Raw genomic sequence first — 19905 nt, forward strand, 5'->3', positions numbered from 1 at the left:
CGTTTGATTTATCTGATTTGAATTTCTTCACCTAGCACAACTCAGCAAGCCCAAGTTGCCCGACAGTATTCTCAACTGTGCGGTCATTAGTGTCTGTATAGACACTGACTTCTTGATAGATTAGCAGTGTTGCTTGCAATAATCTTTAAATTAATCATTATCATTATTTCTGCAGTGCATATCATAAACTGAAGCGTCTCTTAGTGATGCAATCATAGGTTCAGTAATACCGTACCCAAAAGTATTCGTTTAATTTACATTAGTTTGAGGAAAACACACACTTGACACAACTGATGCAACTCTCTCACATACACACACAAACACACAACCAATACTCAAACACACACCTAAGACCAGAAGACCTCTGGTGGAGTGTATTTAAAAAACAAATACATTGATCAGTGCTTTGCAGAAAATTATCTTATTAAGGGCACATCCCTGTCAAAAGTTTAGTCTTGGACATACACAATCAGCAGACACAGAAATGTAATCAACAGACACAGAAATTAAACGAAGTTCATTTTTCACAGTGCAAGGCACTGTTCTGGTCCATTATTCTGTTTAGGTTCTCCATCAAAAGTGAAGGTTTGAAAAACATTTTCGTTTCAATACTTGACCTCACCCTAGTTTTCTGCCAGGACACAAAATGTAGGGCTGGCAGTGTCAGTAGATGTAGTTCCTTCCTCTGCCATACGGCTGGTACAATGTACTGGCATGTCAGTACAAGAGGCCACTGATAATCGAACAAGTATTCCAAGCCTAAATAAAGTAGCTTAGATGGGCTCAAAATACCCAACAAGAGATTCAGAAATGTTTGAGAATAGTGCAAGTTAATGATGATGCTATCACCATCACTTGCCAGTTACAGACAAATTAACTCCTTGGCTGCCAGGCCTTTTCCCCCTCAGGTGCCAGGCCTTTTTTTGGCTATTTGGGGCAGTTCGCGCTTAGACCCTCATAACTTTTTGTCCACATAAGCTACCCACGCCAAATTTGCATCCTATTTTTTCCAACATCCTAGGGATTCTAGAGGTACACTCGAGTTTGTGGGTTCCCCTGGAGGACACCAATAAATTAGCCAAAATACAGCGAAAATTTCGTTTAAAAAAAAAAGAAAATAGGGAAAAAAGGGCTGCAGAAGAAGGCTTGTGTTTTTTTCCATGAAAATGGCATCAACAAAGGCTTTGCGGTGCTAACATCACAATTTTCCCAGCTTTCATGAACAGGTTGACTTGAATCAGAAAAACATATTTTCAACACAATTTTGGCATTTTACTGGGACATGCCCCATTTTTACTATATTTTGTGCTTTCAGCCTCCTTCCTGTTATTGACAGAAATGGGTGTGAAACCAATGCTGGATTCCGGAAAGCTAAACATTTCTGAAAAGTTGACAAAATTCTGAATTGAGCATGGGGTAATTTGTGTAGATCCTACAAGGTTTTCCTACAGAAAATAACAGCTGAAAATATTGAAATTGAGGTAAAAAAACAACAATTTTTCTCTACGTTTTACTCTGTAACTTTTTCCTGCGATGTCAGGTTTTGGAAAGCAATATACCATTACGTTTGCTGGACTCTTCTGGTTGCGAGGATATACAAGGCTTGTAGGTTCATCAAGAACCCTAGGTACCCAGAGCCAATAAATGAGCTGCACCTTGCAATGGGTTTTCATTGTATACCGGCTATACTGCAATTCATTTGCCGAAATATAAAGACGGAAAAATAGGAATCAAGGAAACCTTTGTATTTCCAAAATGGGCACAAGATAAGGTGTTGAGAAGCAGTGGTTATTTGCACATCTGTGAATTCAGGGGTCCCTATATTAGCATGTGAACTACAGGGAATTTCTCAAATAGACCTCTTTTTTACACAGTGACTTGCATTTGGAAGGAAAAAATGTAGAGAAAGACAAGGGGCAATTACACTTGTTCTTCTATTCTGTGTTCTCCCAAGTCTCCCAATAAAAATGGAACCTCACTTGGGTGGCCTAGTGCCTGCAACCGGAAACGCAACATGGACACATCACATTTTTACATTGAAATCTGACGTATTTGCCTAGCTGTGGATTTTGGCCTGTGCATTTTTTTTAACTAGATACCTAGGGGAATCCAGGATGGGTTGACTTGCGGGGGCTTTCACCAGGTTCTGTTACGCAGAATCCTTTGCATACCTCAATGTGGCCAAAAAAACACTTTTTCCTTACATTTCGGTGACCGAAAGTTCTGGAATCTGAGAGGAGCCACAAATTTCCTTACACACAGTTCCCTCAAGTCTCCTGATAAATGGTACCTCACTTTCGTGGGTAGGAAATGCCCCAAAACACTGTGTGGACACTTCAAAATTATCAAATACAAAACTACCTGTTTTTGAAGGGGCGGGGGAACTCCTGTGTTTTTCGTCCTGGGCTCAGCAGCCATATAGGGAATCCTGCCAAACTTGAACATTTCTGAAAAGTAGACACCCAAGGGAGTCCAGGGAGGTGTGACTTGTGTGGATCCCCCATTGTTTTCTTACCCAGAATCCTCAGCACACCTCAAATGTAGCAAAAAAATATATTTTTTCTCACATTTCTGTGTGGGATCAGCGCACCGGGACAAATTTCCTACCATCCAACGTTCCCCCTTAGTCTCCCAGTAAAAATGATACCTCAATTGTGTAGGTGGTCCAAGTGCCTGTGACAGGGAAGAGCCAAAAACATGTCGAAATTGAGGGGGACCCAAAGTGTGTCCAAAAGGGCAGTTTGAAATAAAACATTTTTAGGCTGACAAGTGGGTCAGAATTTTTATCGGCATACATGCAACAATGTTAAGTGGTAGGAATTTTGTGGATTCCTGCAGATTCCGGAAGGTTCCATCACAAAAATGTGGGGAAAATGTGTGATTTCCAGCAAAGTTGGAGGTTTGCAGGGCGTTGTGGGTAAGAAAATGGTGTGGGGTGCATGTGAAGCACACCATTCTGGACTCACCCAGATGTTTAGTTTTCAGCTGTGTCTAGGTCTTGTGGATTTTTCTACATGGCAGCGTCCCATAGTCCAAAAAGTGCAGCCCTCATCATTCCAAGTAGACACTTTTGAGAGTTAGACAAGCTCTCATGGCACAAATGTAAAACCAAAACCCCAAATAATCAAATGTCCTCTTGCCGTGGTATAACATGTTTATGTGTGCAGGGGAGAGCTGAAAGACTGTTACCCCCTTCAGTTGGGATGGGGGCATAACCATGCCCATCCTGGTTGGTAGCACCACCCCACTATTTTTTTTTTTAATTCCCTGGCATCTAGTAGGCTTTATGCTCCTCTGGGGAGTGGATTTGGGGTAATTGTCAACTTTGGCCCCATTTATTTGGGGTGGGAGTATGGCCAAACCCCCACCCTCTTTTTTTTTTAAAAGAAAAAATCTTCCCTGTTCTCTGGTGGGCTTTCTACCCATCTTTGGGGCAGGTGGGCCTTCCAAAAATAGACCGATCTGCCCCCAAGGGAGGCAGATAAGGCCAACAGAAATGTGTCCCCATGGGGAGTGACCCTTGTCCGAGGGGCTGCCCCCCCAAACAAAACACACACATACACACACACTAATCCCTGGTGCCTACGTGGTTTCTGACCCCCAGAGGCAGATCGGCCTAATAAAAATAGGCCGATCTGGTCCCAGGGTGGTAGTAATGGCCTAAAATAAAATTGTCAACCAGGGGAACGACCCTTGCCTAATGGGTCGCTCCCCACGTCTAAAAAAAATAAAACAGCAAAAAAATGATCCCTAGTGCCTAGATGTTTGTACCCCCAGGTGAGGAAGAAATGGCCTAAAACAAATTTGCCCCCCCCCCCCATGGGAGCGACCCTTCCTAAGGGGTCGCTCCCCTAGCGAAAAAAATCCCTGGTGTCTAATGGTTTCGGCAGAAGATTGGCCTAATAAAAATAGGACGATATGCCCCCAAGGGGGGCAGAAATGGCCTAAAAAGATTTTTTCCCCCAGGGGAGCAAAAGTTGCCTAAGGTGTCACTCCCCACTTCTAAAAAAAAAAAAAAAACATTTTTTAAAAAGGTGCCTAGAGGTTTCTGCCCCCCTGGGGGCAGATCTGGCTAATTCCAATAGGCCTGTCAGCCCCCAAGGGGGGCATAAATGGCCTAAAACAAATTTCCCCCCTAAGGGGAGCTACCCTTGCCTAAGGGGTCGCTCCCCTCATGTGAAACTGACCTAAAAAAAAACTGTGGTGTCTAGTGGTTTCTTCCCCCCATGGGGGCAGATTGGGCTAATAAAAATAAGCCGATCTGCCCCCAAGGGGGACAAAAATGTCCTAAAGTTAATATTGCCCCCAGGGGAGCGACCCTTTCCTAAGGGGTCGCTCTCCACATCTAAAAAAACATAAAAGAAAAAAATAATAATAATCCCTGGTTTCTAGCGGTTTCTGCTCCCTCTGGTGGCAGATCAGCCTAATTACAATAGGCTGATCTGCCCCAAAGAGTGGCAGAAATGACCTAAAATAAATTTGCCCCCCCTCCAGGGGAGCGACCCTTGACTGAAATTGACAAAAAAAAAATCCCTGGTGTCTAATGTTTTCTGCCTCCCTTGGGGGCAGATTGGCCTAATAAAAATAGGCTGATATGCCCCCAAGGGGGGCAGAAATGTCCTAAAAAGGTTTTCCCCCCAGGGGAGCGACCCTTGCCTACGGGTTGCTCCGCACGTCTAAAAAAACCCCCAAAAAAAAGATCCCTGGTGCCTAGAGATTTCTGCCCCCCCACCCGGGGCAGATTGGCCTAATTAAAATAGGCTGATCAGCCCCCAAGGGTGGCAGAAAAGGCCTAAAACAAATTTGCCCCCCCACCCCCAGGGGAGCGACCCTTTCCTAAGAGGCCGTCCCCTCACATGAAACTGACCTAAAAAAAAAATCTCTGTTTTCGGTGGTTTCTACCCCTCTTGGGGGAAGATTGGGCTGATAAAAATAGGCCGATTTGCCCCCAAGGGGGGCAGAAATGGCCTAAAGTTAATTTTGCCGCCAGGGCAGCGACCCTTGCCTAAAGTCCCCCATCTAAAAAACATAAAAGAAAAAAATATATATCCCTAGTGACTAGCGGTTTTTGCTCCCCCTAGGGGCAGATTAGCATAATTAGAAAAGGCTGATCTGCCCCCAGGGGGGCAGAAATGGCCCTAAAATAATTTATCCCCCTGAGGAGCGACCTTTGCCCAAGGTGCCACTCCTCTTATTACATACATAAAAAAATAAAAACTCCCTTGTGTCTAGTGGGCATTTCTGATGCCCAATCTCGATCAGGCAGCAGAAATGCTGAGAGTCATCAAAAGAAAGGAAAGGCCTTTCTTTTCCTTTGATGCCTCTCTCGCCCCACGTGATCAGAGGAGAAATGCTTTTGCGTTTACTTTAATAGTACAGAGTTTTTTGATAACTCTGCAGAATTCTGCGGAGTAGAACTCCGTTCGCTCTGCCCACCCCTAGTATAAATGCTATAGCTTAACAAAAATGTACTCATGACAAAAGCAGCCCCTAATATCTTGATAAAAGTCACAATTGTTTGAAAGTGGAAATGAAAATGTGTGCCCATAAGAAAAAGAATAAAATAACAGTTGTGATGGTAAACACCCGATCACTCAGTGAATCCATATAACCTGAGAAGAAGTGCTCCCAACATGCAGTTCCAATGGTTATATGTGTGTTTTAGTATACACAAAGTGTTGCATTTAGATGTATAAGCAATGGAATGTGGAATGGTGGGATGGAATGGAAGAGTGTTGTGGATTCTTGGGATGGCAGTTGAAAGGATTGCTGGAGGAAATGCTTACGATCTTCAAGAATAAATATTTTATTACCTTATTTGAGAATATATAGATTTATCAGTGGCAATGAGTTGGTGCCCTCTGGCATACTTTCACAGACTTCCAAGATGGATGCAGCTCATAAGACATACTGCTGTTTCAACGTCGGCTCTGGAGCAGAGTGATCCAGTGGCTGTGTGGCAGCGTAATTCTGGAGTTATCTTGCAGGTGGTCTGATGTTCTGATATGTTGTGAGGTGGTTAAAGGGTGACTTTATATTAAACTGATGAGGGGAGACAGCATTTTCAGTGTTACCAAGCACCATTGAATACATGCTGTATTGATATGCACATTCATGCCATTTGTGTTAATTAAGTGGCCTTCTTTTATGCCAGACTTGTTTGAACACATTTATATGATCTGCGTCTGCTGTGATTTCTTGAACGGATGGGAAATTGATACAACATTTCTGCGTTGCTGCGCGCTCACTAATTAACGTGCTGTGTTGGAGCGTTTGGGAGCAGTTGCATGCTGATTTATTCAGCGGGTGTCAATGTTGCTGGCAGCTCCTTTGTGATGCAGCAAAACAGTGGCAAAGCATTGTTTCCTGACTTCCCTCACAGAGTGAGATTGAGGCCTTTGTTAATGCAGCAGGCAGTGGTCAAAGTACTGTTGCCTGACTTCTGTCACAGAATGAAGTGAGACCTGAGCATTCATTTGTATTCTGTGCAGCCGGCCCATTGTAAGTCATGCAGCAGGGAATATGTCAGGACATCTTACCTGATTATCATGGATGAAGGCCTCAGGCAACATTAAAACTTGATCGATCTTATTGACCCCATTGCTATTTCCACTCGGTTTGGTTGGATGCCTCCTGAATCGCACAGGTCGTTTTCCATTGACCCCAGGACACGTGGGCCTTTGCTCTTCGGGGCCTTCAGTGAACCTTAGACGTTTCTCCCCCATCTTGTTCACATGGTGATAATACAGAATCCTTTCAGCTACTGTCCTCTGTGTCATGCTAAATACCCTCTGATGGATCTCCATCAGGTCTGTAATATGTGTGTCTCCACCAAGCTGAACAAGGCTGACTGCAACACTTGCTACTCCTTCCATTTGAAGAAAACTCTTCATGACCATTGGGCCCAATGACTCAAAATGTCATGGAGAAGCAGAGACAACACACCAGACCTTTTTTGGTACTGAGGACATATAGGGGGAACATCATGTTCAAGCATCGGCCATGGATGAAGGGTCCTTGTTCTCAGATGACAACTCCGGCTCTGACCTGGAAGTCCAGGCTATTCCGCTAGCACAGCCATACATGAGTACTATACCCCACCTCCTGAACACCAACCCCACTCAGAGCAACCCTTCTCAAAGGTGCAAAAAGTTACACTGGAGCACCAAAGACAGAACGCTGGGCCAACACTGCCTTCGGGCTGTGGTCGGCACTGACCAACAACTTCGGACATAACACCCACCCCCAGCTCAGTGCTGAAAAAATCATCGAGGTAGCATCAGCCACTCCAGCCTCAGAGTCAACAATTTTGGCGTTGAAGCAGGAACCGGTGTCAGAGTTGAGACCATTAGTGTCAGAGCTCAGACCATCAGAGTCTGAGCCAAACCTTTGGTGCCCATCAGCAAGACCAGCCACGGATCAGGGACTGTCCAACCGATTCTTCATAAATTACAAAAAGAAATCGACAACTGCCAAAAACACCTGATGATCTATCCACATACAGGCCGAATTATCACCCGCCTTTCTTGATCTTCTGCTAACCATCGAAATGGCAACTGTTCTCTGAAGAGGCCTTGGTCATGTCGACTCCACCAAAGCAGCTCAAGAGAATGGAGAAGATTACAAGTCCTTTACTATTCCACCACCCCTACCCTCTCCACAGCACTCACCCTCACCTCCTGCTTTTCCAGGTGTCCCTATATCATACACACGTCAAGGGTCACCTCATTTAGATATAGGGGGACAGGGCCATGGGGACACTTTTACATCTCACCACAGGTTGACCCCTGGCATAGCTCTGACACAGATCCACCAGCGGATACAAATCCTGTCCTATATCCTGCAAAACCCTCCCCTACCGATGATACCACTTCCTACCACAGCCTCATTGGTATGGCTGCCACCTTCCATAAAGTGGACCTGCATACTGAGCCCTTAGAGGATGATTTCCTTTTTAAAACCCTTTTCGTCACATACAGGGAGTGCAGAATTATTAGGCAAATGAGTATTTTGACCACATCATCCTCTTTATGCATGTTGTCTTACTCCAAGCTGTATAGGCTCGAAAGCCTACTACCAATTAAGCATATTAGGTGATGTGCATCTCTGTAATGAGAAGGGGTGTGGTCTAATGACATCAACACCCTATATCAGGTGTGCATAATTATTAGCAACTTCCTTTCCTTTGGCAAAATGGGTCAAAAGAAGGACTTGACAGGCTCCGAAAAGTCAAAAATAGTGAGATATCTTGCAGAGGGATGCAGCACTCTTAAAATTGCAAAGCTTCTGAAGCGTGATCATCGAACAATCAAGCGTTTCATTCAAAATAGTCAACAGGGTCGCAAGAAGCGTGTGGAAAAACCAAGGCGCAAAATAACTGCCCATGAACTGAGAAAAGTCAAGCGTGCAGCTGCCACGATGCCACTTGCCACCAGTTTGGCCATATTTCAGAGCTGCAACATCACTGGAGTGCCCAAAAGCACAAGGTGTGCAATACTTAGAGACATGGCCAAGGTAAGAAAGGCTGAAAGACGACCACCAATGAACAAGACACACAAGCTGAAACGTCAAGACTGGGCCAATAAATATCTCAAGACTGATTTTTCTAAGGTTTTATGGACTGATGAAATGAGAGTGAGTCTTGATGGGCCAGATGGATGGGCCCGTGGCTGGATTGGTAAAGGGCAGAGAGCTCCAGTCCGACTCAGACGCCAGCAAGGTGGAGGTGGAGTACTGGTTTGGGCTGGTATCATCAAAGATGAGCTTGTGGGGCCTTTTCGGGTTGAGGATGGAGTCAAGCTCAACTCCCAGTCCTACTGCCAGTTCCTGGAAGACACCTTCTTCAAGCAGTGGTACAGGAAGAAGTCTGCATCCTTCAAGAAAAACATGATTTTCATGCAGGACAATGCTCCATCACACGCGTCCAAGTACTCCACAGCGTGGCTGGCAAGAAAGGGTATAAAAGAAGGAAATCTAATGACATGGCCTCCTTGTTCACCTGATCTGAACCCCATTGAGAACCTGTGGTCCATCATCAAATGTGAGATTTACAAGGAGGGAAAACAGTACACCTCTCTGAACAGTGTCTGGGAGGCTGTGGTTGCTGCTGCACGCAATGTTGATGGTGAACAGATCAAAACACTGACAGAATCCATGGATGGCAGGCTTTTGAGTGTCCTTGCAAAGAAAGGTGGCTATATTGGTCACTGTTTTGTTTTTGTTTTGTTTTTGAATGTCAGAAATTTATATTTGTGAATGTTGAGATGTTATATTGGTTTCACTGGTAATAATAAATAATTGAAATGGGTATTTATTTATTTTTTGTTAAGTTGCCTAATAATTATGCACAGTAATAGTCACCTGCACACACAGATATCCCCCTAACATAGCTAAAACTAAAAACAAACTAAAAACTACTTCCAAAAATATTCAGCTTTGATATTAATGAGTTTTTTGGGTTCATTGAGAACATGGTTGTTGTTCAATAATAAAATTAATCCTCAAAAATACAACTTGCCTAATAATTCTGCACTCCCTGTAATGTTCTGCTCAGTACCTCTCCATGCTCAAAGCCATGCTCCATCACAAACTCGATATCTTCCACAACCCAGTTTTAGCTAGGGTCATTAAATCAAGGGTGGATAAGAAATACAAGGCCTCCCCAAGTGACCCATTCTACATCCGGGCCAGATTACACCTGATTCACTAGTGGTAGCTACTGCACGAAAAAGAGGCAAACCTCAAGGCACTGGTGATGCCCCTCCACCAGATGAGAGTAAAAGGATAGATGCTGCAGGCAAAAGGGTAGCTGCATAATCAGCCAATCATTGGATTGCCGATTCCATTGGGCTGCTTTGTCAATATGACTGAGTCTCGATGTAAGCATATGGAAATGAAGGAACTTCTCCAGTACTTCCCAGATAAACACAAGAGAGGATATGAGATTGTCTCTGAAGGGAAGCATATCTCAAACACCACCATATGCTGTACCCTCAATGCCGTGGATACTGCTGCTATGAAGTTTAATTCTACCGTCCTTTTGCGTAGGCATGCACGGCTCCATGTCTCCTGGTTCAAACCAGAAGTCCAGCAAAATCTACCTAATCTGCCTTTGGATGGAGAACATCTTTTTGTCCCACAGGTAGATACCTTAGTAGAGAAAATTAAGAAAGACAATGTAACAGCGAAACCAATGAGTGCCCTCCAAATGCCCTCCTATTGCGGCTCCTTTTACCGCTCATTATACCATGGAGGTTCCAAGACCACTTCTCACTAAATCTCCACATCATACCACAAACTTTAAACACTTCTCCCACAGGTTATTCTCGGGGCTCCTACAGAGGGGACAATTTAAAAGGCATAGGTAAAGGTGGATCTCCCAAAGGATCTGCCACCACCACTAAGCCCGACTTACCTCTCAACCACTCCCCGATCACATAACACCAGTCGCAGGCCATCTTCAAGTGGTATTTCTGATGGCTACAACTACCTGTGGATTTCTCACCTTATGAATTCTCCCAATGCGCCAGCATTCGACTGAAACTTTCTTCCCAGCTCTTCACGTTGACGAGGACTTCACAATTGCACGCCTCCGCACGCGACTCTGTCTGATGTCATTGTGGCAATAAGAAGTCCTCGTCAGCGTGCTGACGTCAGTTCCCTTTTTTCTGTGCCTTCAATGCTAATGGTTTTTCCTGGCTCTTGAACAGCTACTGTTTTGAAGGTGTCTTGCTGTACTTGTTACAATGTCTCCACCAAAGAAATCAGGTTTTAAGCCTTGTCGTGAGTGCGGGGGTCGAATGTCAGTCACAGATCCTCATGAAGACTGCTTGAGGTGCCTATGTTTGGACCACGACATGGAGGGTTACGTGTCCTGCCAGAGGATGAACCCAAAGGCCTTAAAAGAAAGAGAGGCTAAGCTCTTCTTAGCAAAAGCTAAGAGGGGACACAAGGGTCATCGAAGATCTAAGGCGAGGGACTCTTCTTCTCACAATTCCTCAAGATCTCATAAGAAGTGGCGCAGGCACGATTCTCAACGCCTTTCTTCCAGAGATCGGTCTCGGTCCCCTCCAAGACGATGTCGTACAACGTGGGAGGTCAGTTCAACGATCACTCCCCAGCCTCAGAGTCCACAGGCTTCTCTGGCGCCGTCACTGATTGAGGTTGTCAAGTCCCCGGCAAGTCCTCCGACTCCCTTTTCACCCGTGTTGGCTCAGGAGCCGGTGGCGCAAGTTTCGGATCCAACCAAAGCACCTCAAGATGAGCAGAGGTTTCCTCCCTTCCCTACCCTGGGAGTGGATCTAGCGGCTTTCCTTAATACTCTGTTTAGCATTTTCAACAAGGCTGTGGCCCCTGCTGGTGCACCGGCTGGTCCCACGGGTCCATTAGCGTTCTCTTTGGGTTCGCCGGCGCCGTACAAACAGGCTCTGTTTGTACCCTTCTGTCCTGCTGAGAGTGCTGGTTCGGCACCGATGATGTCGTCGCCTCAGACGATGGTGATGCCGGTGCCGGATGGATCCCGGTCGGGATGCAGTGTATCTCCACCATCTCCTCCACCACTTCCATCTGCCTTGAAGCCGGCGTTGTCGACGTCGGCTAACTCTGTCAACGCTGAGATTGGAGGCCAGATTGAGATCAAGGAGGGAGAGCCTTGAGGCTCTTGGTGGAGCAGGAATATCAGCAACACCTGTTGGTGGAAGGAGAGATTCCTGAGCCTATGGGGGAGTTTCAGAGTCTAGACTCTGCAAGTGGACTGGATACATCCCCTGAGTGGGATCTTTCATCCCCGGTTGAATTTATAGAGGAGGCAGCATCCTATCACACTGTAATAAGGAAGACTGCTGAATTTTTAGAACTTCCGTTACCAGCATCGGAAGTGAAGACAAACATCTTGACGGAGGTGTTGCATGCTTACTCTACTTCTGCAGAGCCCATACTCCCTTTTAATGATGTCCTTACTGAGCCAATTTTAGACATTTGGACAAAACCTGTCGTGACTCCAGCAGTTTCCAGGACTGTGGCTAGGAGGTACAGGGTTGCTCCTGGGGATCCTCAATTTTTATCTCAACATCCGACTCCTGAGAGCTTGGTGGTTCAAGCTTCTTGTTCTGCCTGATCTGCACCTGGCTCGTTTCCTGCTACTACATCGGGCAGGGAGTTCAAGAGAATGGAGCAAGCAGCCAAGAAACTCTTCTCCTCATGTAGTATGGCCCTGAAATCGGTCAATGCTACCTGTGTGCTGGGGAGGTATGTTCATACCCTGATGGACACGGCAAGAGCTGTGGTGCCAAGCTTGCCTCAGGATGTGTAAGGGCAGTTTGATGAGCTGCTTTGGACACTCAATCGGTGGCCAAACAGATTATCCAGTCAGGTCTGGATACTGCGGATTCAGTGGCTAGGGCAATGGGCCCTTCGGTGGCGATCAGGAGGCATCAGTGGCTTAGGTCTTCTGGCCTTTCCACGGATGTTCAAACAACTCTGTTGGACCTTCCGTTTGATGGCGAAAAGTTGTTTGGTCCAAGGCCGACTCTGCTTTGGAACGTTTTAAAGACAGCAGGGCTACTGCAGGATCCTTGGGGCTACAGGCTTCAGCATCCACACCCTTTAGATCCTATCGGAGGTTTAGGGGGTTTGGTCGTGGATCCTCCTTTCGTGGAAGGCCACAGTCCAATACTCAACAGGCTGCCAACCCTCTCAATAGGTCTTTTAGAGGGCAGGGGATGGTTAGAACACGAGGAGCCTCCCAACAACATCCTGCCTCACCCTCTTCCTCTGGGGGAACCCAACAAGGAAAGCAGCCCTAGTTTTCTATCCATCTTGGATCATGCTTCTCCCGTAGGGGACAGGATATTTCATTTTCTCCACGATTGGGAGCTAGTCACATCGGACTCTTGGGTACTAAATATTGTGGGGAAAGTTTATGCCCTTCCTTTTCGGGAGTTTCCTCCTCCCATCCCTTCCCTTCATTCCTTTTGTTCGAAAGATCATCTCCTGTTGCTTCAGCAGGAGGTACAAGTCCTTTTGTTAAAGGGTTCAATGGAGTTGGTTCCAGAGCAGGGGTCAGGGATGCTATTCGTGATATTTCCTGATTCCCAAGAAGGATGTTTGATTGAGGCCTATCCTGGACCTGAAGATTTTGAATTGGTTCCTCAAATAGGAGAAATTCAAAATGCTGACTCTAGCACAGGTATTTCTGGCGTTGAACAAGGAAGACTGGATGGTGTCTGTCGCCTTGCAGGATGCTTATTTTCATATCCCCATTCTGAAGTCGCACAGGAAGTGTCTCCGGTCTACCAGTTTGCAGTCCTTCCTTTTGGTCTTACTTCCACACCTCGTGTCTTCACGAAGGTGATGGCAGTGGTTGCAGCGGACATCAAAAGGAAGGGAATATCTGTATTCCCTTACCTGGACAATTGGCTAATAAAAGCCAAGTTCCCAGAGCTTGCAAATGACAACACGGTTGTTGTTCAACCTGGGCTTTACGGTAAACGTGCCCAAGTCCCACTTGGAATCCTCTCAGTGCCTCCTGTTCATAGGGGCAGTACTGGATACCACATTGAATCGGGCCTATCCTCCGCCTCAGCGGATTCAGGACATTCAGGCGTTGATTCCAGTGTTTCAGAATGGAGCGGTTGTTCCAGTCCTCAGGGTCCTACGTCTGCTCAGTCTGTTCGCATCTTGCATTCTGTTGGTCACTCATGCACGTTGGCACTTGAAGGCTCTCCAATGGTGCCTCCGCAAGCAGTGGTTTCAACACAAAGGGTATCTTGAAGAGTCGATAATGATCTCCAGAGATGCTGCAACGGTTCTACGATGGTGGGCTGTGGATGGAAACCTTTCACAAGGAAGGCCGTTTTGTCTACCACCTCCGCTGGCCACGGTCATAACGGATGCTTCCACTCTAGGGTGGGGAGCTCATCTGGGGGACCTGGAAGATCAAAGGTCGTTGGTCTCCAGTGGAACAGATGTTTCACATCAATCTGTTAAAATTACGGGCGATACAAGGCCTTCCTCCCGTCCCTTCGCGGTCAGTGAGCTCAAGTCTTGACGGACAACATTACCGCCATGTGGTACATCAACGAGCAGGGAGGAGTGGGGTTGTGCCTTCTCTGCAGAGAGACTCTGCAGCTCTGGTCCTGGGCACAGGACAATCAGATTTGCATAGTAACAAACCATCTGGCCGGGGTTCTCAACGTACGTACGTGTGGACAGTCTCAGTTGACATTTCTCTGTTGATCACAAGTGGCGTCTCCCATCCAGACCTGGTTTTTCACACCTTTCCACAGATAGACCTGTTTGCCACTCGGGAGAACACACACTGCCCGTCGTTCTGCAACCTCCAGTATCTGGCATTGGGGGACGCATTTCAGATGTCTTGGTGCGACCAGTTACTTTACACATTTTCCCCCCATACCCTTGATTCCTCGGGCTCTGAGGAAGATTCGTCAAGATCGGGCCCAAGTCATTTTAATAGCTCCGGATTGGCCAAGAAGGGTGCGGTACTCAGACCTTCTCCAACTCTCACAGGGCAGACCTCCTCTCGCAGTTGTAGGGGTAGATGCTACACCCCCATCTCCAGAGCATGCACCTACATTCCTGGAGACTGAACGGGCAATCTGAGTTCTTTTTCTCTCCCTCCAGAAGTGGTGGATGTTATCTTATCGGCCACACTTCACCAAATCTGTCTATGCAAACACATGGGAAAAATTGTTACTTGGTGTGGAGAGAGGCAAATTGATCCCTTAAAGGCCCATTTGTCTGATGTTTTGCTTTTTGCCCTTTCCTTGTCACAGAGAGGTTGTGCAGTTGCGACTCTGAAAGGTTATTTATCGGCGCTGTCGGCCTTTCTGTGCCTTCCTGATCAGCCTTCCTTATTTAAGTCTCCTGTTTTTGAGAGGCCTGCATAACAAGTTTCCTCCCACTCCGTTTCTCATACCTCAGTAGAATTTGAATTTGGGGCCAGATGTAGGTAAGAGACAAATTGCGACTTGCAATTTGTGAGTCAAAGCGACTCGCAAATTGCAACTCGCAATTCACGGTGCAGAAAGGTGTCTCAGACACCTTCTGCGACTCGCAATGGGGTCGCAAAGACCCACCTCATAAATATTTATGAGGTGGGTCGCAGTTTGCGACCCCATAGCGAGTCTAGGCACTCACGGGGATGGTGGCCTGCTGGAGACAGCAGACCACAATGTCCGTGACTGCTTTTAAATAAACCATTTTTTTTTTCTATTTGCAGCTCGTTTTCCTTAAAGGAAAACGAGCTGCAAATAGAAAAAATACCGAAACCTTTTTGTTTCGTTTTTTATTTCAGAGTAGGCAGTGGACCCCTCCCTGTTTGCGAATGAGTTACCATCCAAGCATCCCGGGACCGGTTTCAGGGTTTCACCCCTCATCAGCCAGGCTAGCTTGAATCCAGTGGCACAGTGAGCCCGGGTCCCACGTCTGGGCATACCTGGCGCACTTAGGGCGGCAAAAGCAAAGCAAAACACAAACGCTGTGGGATAGCGTAACTATAAAAAAACTGATGGATTAAACCCAGATCTGTGACTGGGGGGTGAATGTTTGATTTGTTCTGCATTCCGTCCATCAACTATTCTTTTTGCATTTGTCGCCCCAAGTGGGAAGGGTATGCCCAGATGTGGGTCCCGTGCTCACTATGCCACCAGATTCAAGCTAGCCTGGCTGAAGAGGGGTGATACCCCGAAACTGGTCCCAGGATGCTTGTTTCTGGTCCAGGAAGGACCTGGTATGGCAGTTCGGCTGGACTGTTCCCATGGGGAACAGGGTCAAGACTAATTTGCATATGGCTGGGTCCAAACTGGAATGGCATGGTGAGCAAAAAAACTGATGGATTAAACCCAGATCTGTGACTGGGGGTGAATGTTTGATTTGTTCTGCATTCCGTCCATAACTATTCTTTTTGCATTTGTCGCAAATAGGAAGGACACACCCCTTCCTATTTGCGAGTCGGAAACACATTTTGCGAGTCGGTACCGACTCACAATATGTGTTTCTGCATCGCGTGAGGGCATTTACGCCTCGCAAATGGCATTTTTCCCTGTTTGCGAGGCGCAAATGCCTTCCTACATCTGGCCCTTGGTTCTTTCTTTTTTAATGGGTTCACCGTTTGAGCCTATGCATTCTTGCTCGTTGAGATTTTTAGTTCTGAAAACATTTTTTCTTACTGCCATCACGTCTGCTAGGCATGTGAGTTTGCTCCAGGCTCTTAGTGTGAAACCTCCTTTGACCTCATTTCATGCTGACAAAGTGGTTCTGAGAACCAGGGCGGCTTTACTTCCCAAGGTTATTACTACCTTTCATATGGGGCAATCTATAACGCTGCCTTCCTTTTACCCTCTTCCTCATCCTTCAAAGGAGGAGGATAGACTTCATCGCCAAATCCAGGAAGGGCTTTGAGTTTTTACATTGAAAGGACAAAAGACTTTCGTATTGAGGATCAAATCTTCATTGGATATGTGGGCAAGAGGAAGGGCAAAGCCGTCCACAAGAGAACCCTTTCCAGGTGGGTCATTCTTTGCATAAAGGTTTGTTATTCACTGGCAAAGAAGGTTCTTCCTGAGGGTATTAGGGCCCATTCCACCAGGGCTAAGTCTGCCACTTCAGCCTTGGCTAGAGGTGTGCTAGTTGTGGATATTTGTAAGGCAGCAACTTGGGCTTCCCTTCATACTTTCGCAAAACATTATTGTTTGGATTCGGAAGTTAGGAGGGACGGCCATTTTGCACGTTCTGTGTTGCAGGATTTCTCGGTGTGACCGGCCAGGCACCCACCTCCGAGTGCGGAACTGCTTTGGGATTCAATTCATAAGGTGAGGAATCCACAGGTAGTTGTATCCATCAGAAGAACAAGTTACTTACCTTCGACAACACTTTTTCTGGTGAATACAGTAGCTACCTGTGGATCCCTCAAAGTCCCATCCACCTCCCAGTTGCCTGTCTGGTCATACCAAGACCTTTTATTATATATATATACGTTTATACGTTTTAGGTGTTTCTATATAAACAAATATTGTGGTTTATATTTGTATTTGGATTGGTATATATAGTGTACTTGTGAAATCGGTTTTCACCTGTTCGCCTCAAAGGCTTGTAAGAAATGGTGAAACTGACATCAGCACGCCGGCGAAGACTTCTTATTGCCACAATGACGTCAGATGGAGGCGTGTGCGGAACCGTGCAATTGTGACGTCCTCGTTGACATGAAGAGCTGGGAAGGACGTTTCCGTCGAATGCTGGCGCATTGGAAGAATTCATAAGGTGAGGAATTCACAGGTAGCTATTGTATCCACCAGGAAAAGCGTTACCGCAGGTAAGTAACTTGTTCTTCACACTTGGTGGAATGTCACCTCTAAGTAGTTGGTTTTGGATACTATCCAACATGGTTATTGTCTGAAGCTCACTTCCAAGCCTCCCAACATTCCTCCTTGTAAACATAAACTCTTCCCACAAAAAACTACTCAGGGAAGAAGTCCAAGCGCTCCTCCACAAAGAAAACATAGAGCCTGTCCCTCACATAAACAGGGTACAGGGGATTACTCTCTATACTTCGTCATTCCCAGAATGGATGGGTCCCTGTGGCTAATTTCGAAACTCAGGTCCTTAAAAAAATACATCCTCTTAGAGCATTTTCACATGGTCACTCTTCAGGATGTCATCCCGCTACTACAACAAGGCAACTTCATGCCACACTTGACCTCAAGGATGCGTATTTCCACATTCCAATCCGTCCAGCAAATCGCTGGTACCTCAGATTTGAAGTAGGAGAACAGCATTATCAGTTCAAATTGCTTCCCTTCAGAGTCAAAACCGCACACATGCTCTTCCCCAAATGCCTTATGGTGGTGGCTGCTCTACTACGCAGACAAGTCATCCACATCTTTCCCTATATGGATGACTGGGTCATCAAAACTGCCACCCCTCTAAAACGTCACCAATTAACTTTGGTCACCATCAGTCTACTTCACAAAGTAGGCTTTACGTTTAACGCTTCAAAATCTCATCTCCAACCCCTTCAGAACTAACCTTATCTAGGGGCAGTTCTCAATTCAGAGATGGGCATAGCCTACACAAATGCCGCCAAGATAAAGTTCTTTCAGGCACTCATTCCTCTATTTCAGCTAAATCAACAGATTACAGTCAGGACAGTTATGCGCCTCCTCAGCATGATGGCCTCATGCATCGCTACAGTTCTCCATACCAGATTACACATGCGTCCATTACAGTAGTGCTTAGTGCACCAACGATCTCAAGCAAAGTGTCAATAGAAAGATCTGGTGTTGGTCGGCTATCAAACTTGCCACTGTCTGCAATAGTGGAACACCAACAACTTGTTAAATGGGCGTCCATTCCTAGACCCAGTTCCACAGAGGACCATAACAACGAAAGCTTAATTTATGGGATGGGGAGCCCTCTCACAGAATTTGACTGTCCAAGTTAGAGGAATCCCAGTCAATGAACTCTCCATATTAATCACCTAGAGCTACTAGCTGTTCACCTTGCGTTGAAAGCTTTCACGAAAGTAGTTAAAAGAGTTATTCCTCCTTATGCCCACCAGCCCCAACATGGAATCTTTACATTGTATTCACAAGACTAATGCATTTTCCATTTAAATGTCTTCACTCCAGCCTCCTCCAGGTTCTGTCCTGGAAGGTAACATTTTTGAATGCCATCACTCCCCTTAGATGTGTCAGTGAGCTTCAGTCATTACCCTTGGAAGAACCCTTCTTCCAAATACACACAGATAGAGTTGTACTCTGCACCACCCCTAAGTTCCTCCCAAACTTCACCTTATTCACTCTATTGAACGTCCTGTAATTTTCCCTCAACCTCACTCGGTTGTGGATCGGACTCTCCATACATTAGATGTTAAAAGAGCCCTTGTGTATTATATTGGCAGAACTAAATATTTTAGAAAACCCCACCAGCTTTTTGTTGCTTTTTCTAAATCAGGGATTGGTAGATGGATTATTAAATGCATCCAGACATGCTATTCTAAAGCTAAAAGGACCATAACTATCCCTCTATCCTTCCTATAGCCCGTTTCACTAGGAAAAAAGGAGCCTCTATGGGTTTCCATGGGAATATTCCTATTGCTGATGATTGTAAAGCAGCTTCATGTCTACATCACATCACATACTTTTACAAAACATTATTGTGTGGATGTACTGGCTTGCCAACAAGTCAGACAGGGTTGGTAAGGCAGATCTACGTACACTTTTCTAAACCACTGCAACTCCCACAGGCTAGCCACTGCTATTTTGGGAGGACAGAATGTGCATCTACAACCACAAATACCTCGATCAGAGAATGTTACATACCCAGTATGCATCTGTTTGTGGTGTGTAGTGCTGTAGATTAACATGCGCCCACCCTCCTATCTGGACACCTTTGTTAGTTGCAGTCAATTTAATATTTCTAAATTTCCTCTTTGCATAGACATCTCCCTATACTACGCTTCACTTAATATTTCATCCTCACCCTCCTTGTTGGAAAACAATCTAACAATGGAGTTGACGACCACGTACATTACCAGAAAGAGGAGGAGTCACAATATGTTGTGACTCAAAATAGTTTCTTCAAAGAAAAACAACTTGCACACATCCAAACTGTAAGGAAATGCCTCCTTGGGATGGTTACCCCCTGACATTTAGCTTTTTGTTGATGCCAGTTATGATTGAAAGTGTGCTGGGACCCTGCTAACCAGGCCCCACCACCAGTGTTCTTTCCCCAAACTGTACCTTTGTTCCCACAATTGGCACAGCCCTGGCAGTCAGATAAGTCCTTTGTAAATGGTACCCCTGGTACCAAGGGCCCTGATGCCAGGGAAGGTCTCTAAGGGCTGCAGCATGTCTTATGCCACCCTGGGGACCCCTCACTCAGCACAAG

At 45.9% G+C, this 19905-nt stretch overlaps 1 protein-coding gene across 2 annotated transcripts in view; it reads left to right on the top strand.

The window, feature by feature from the left end:
• The window catches only part of SPEF2 (sperm flagellar 2), a 736330-nt gene that overhangs the window by 200139 nt on the left and 516286 nt on the right, over positions 1 to 19905 (top strand). The window lies entirely within an intron of this gene.

This window comes from Pleurodeles waltl, chromosome 1_1 (assembly GCF_031143425.1).
Source record: "Pleurodeles waltl isolate 20211129_DDA chromosome 1_1, aPleWal1.hap1.20221129, whole genome shotgun sequence".
NCBI lineage: Eukaryota > Metazoa > Chordata > Amphibia > Caudata > Salamandridae > Pleurodeles > Pleurodeles waltl.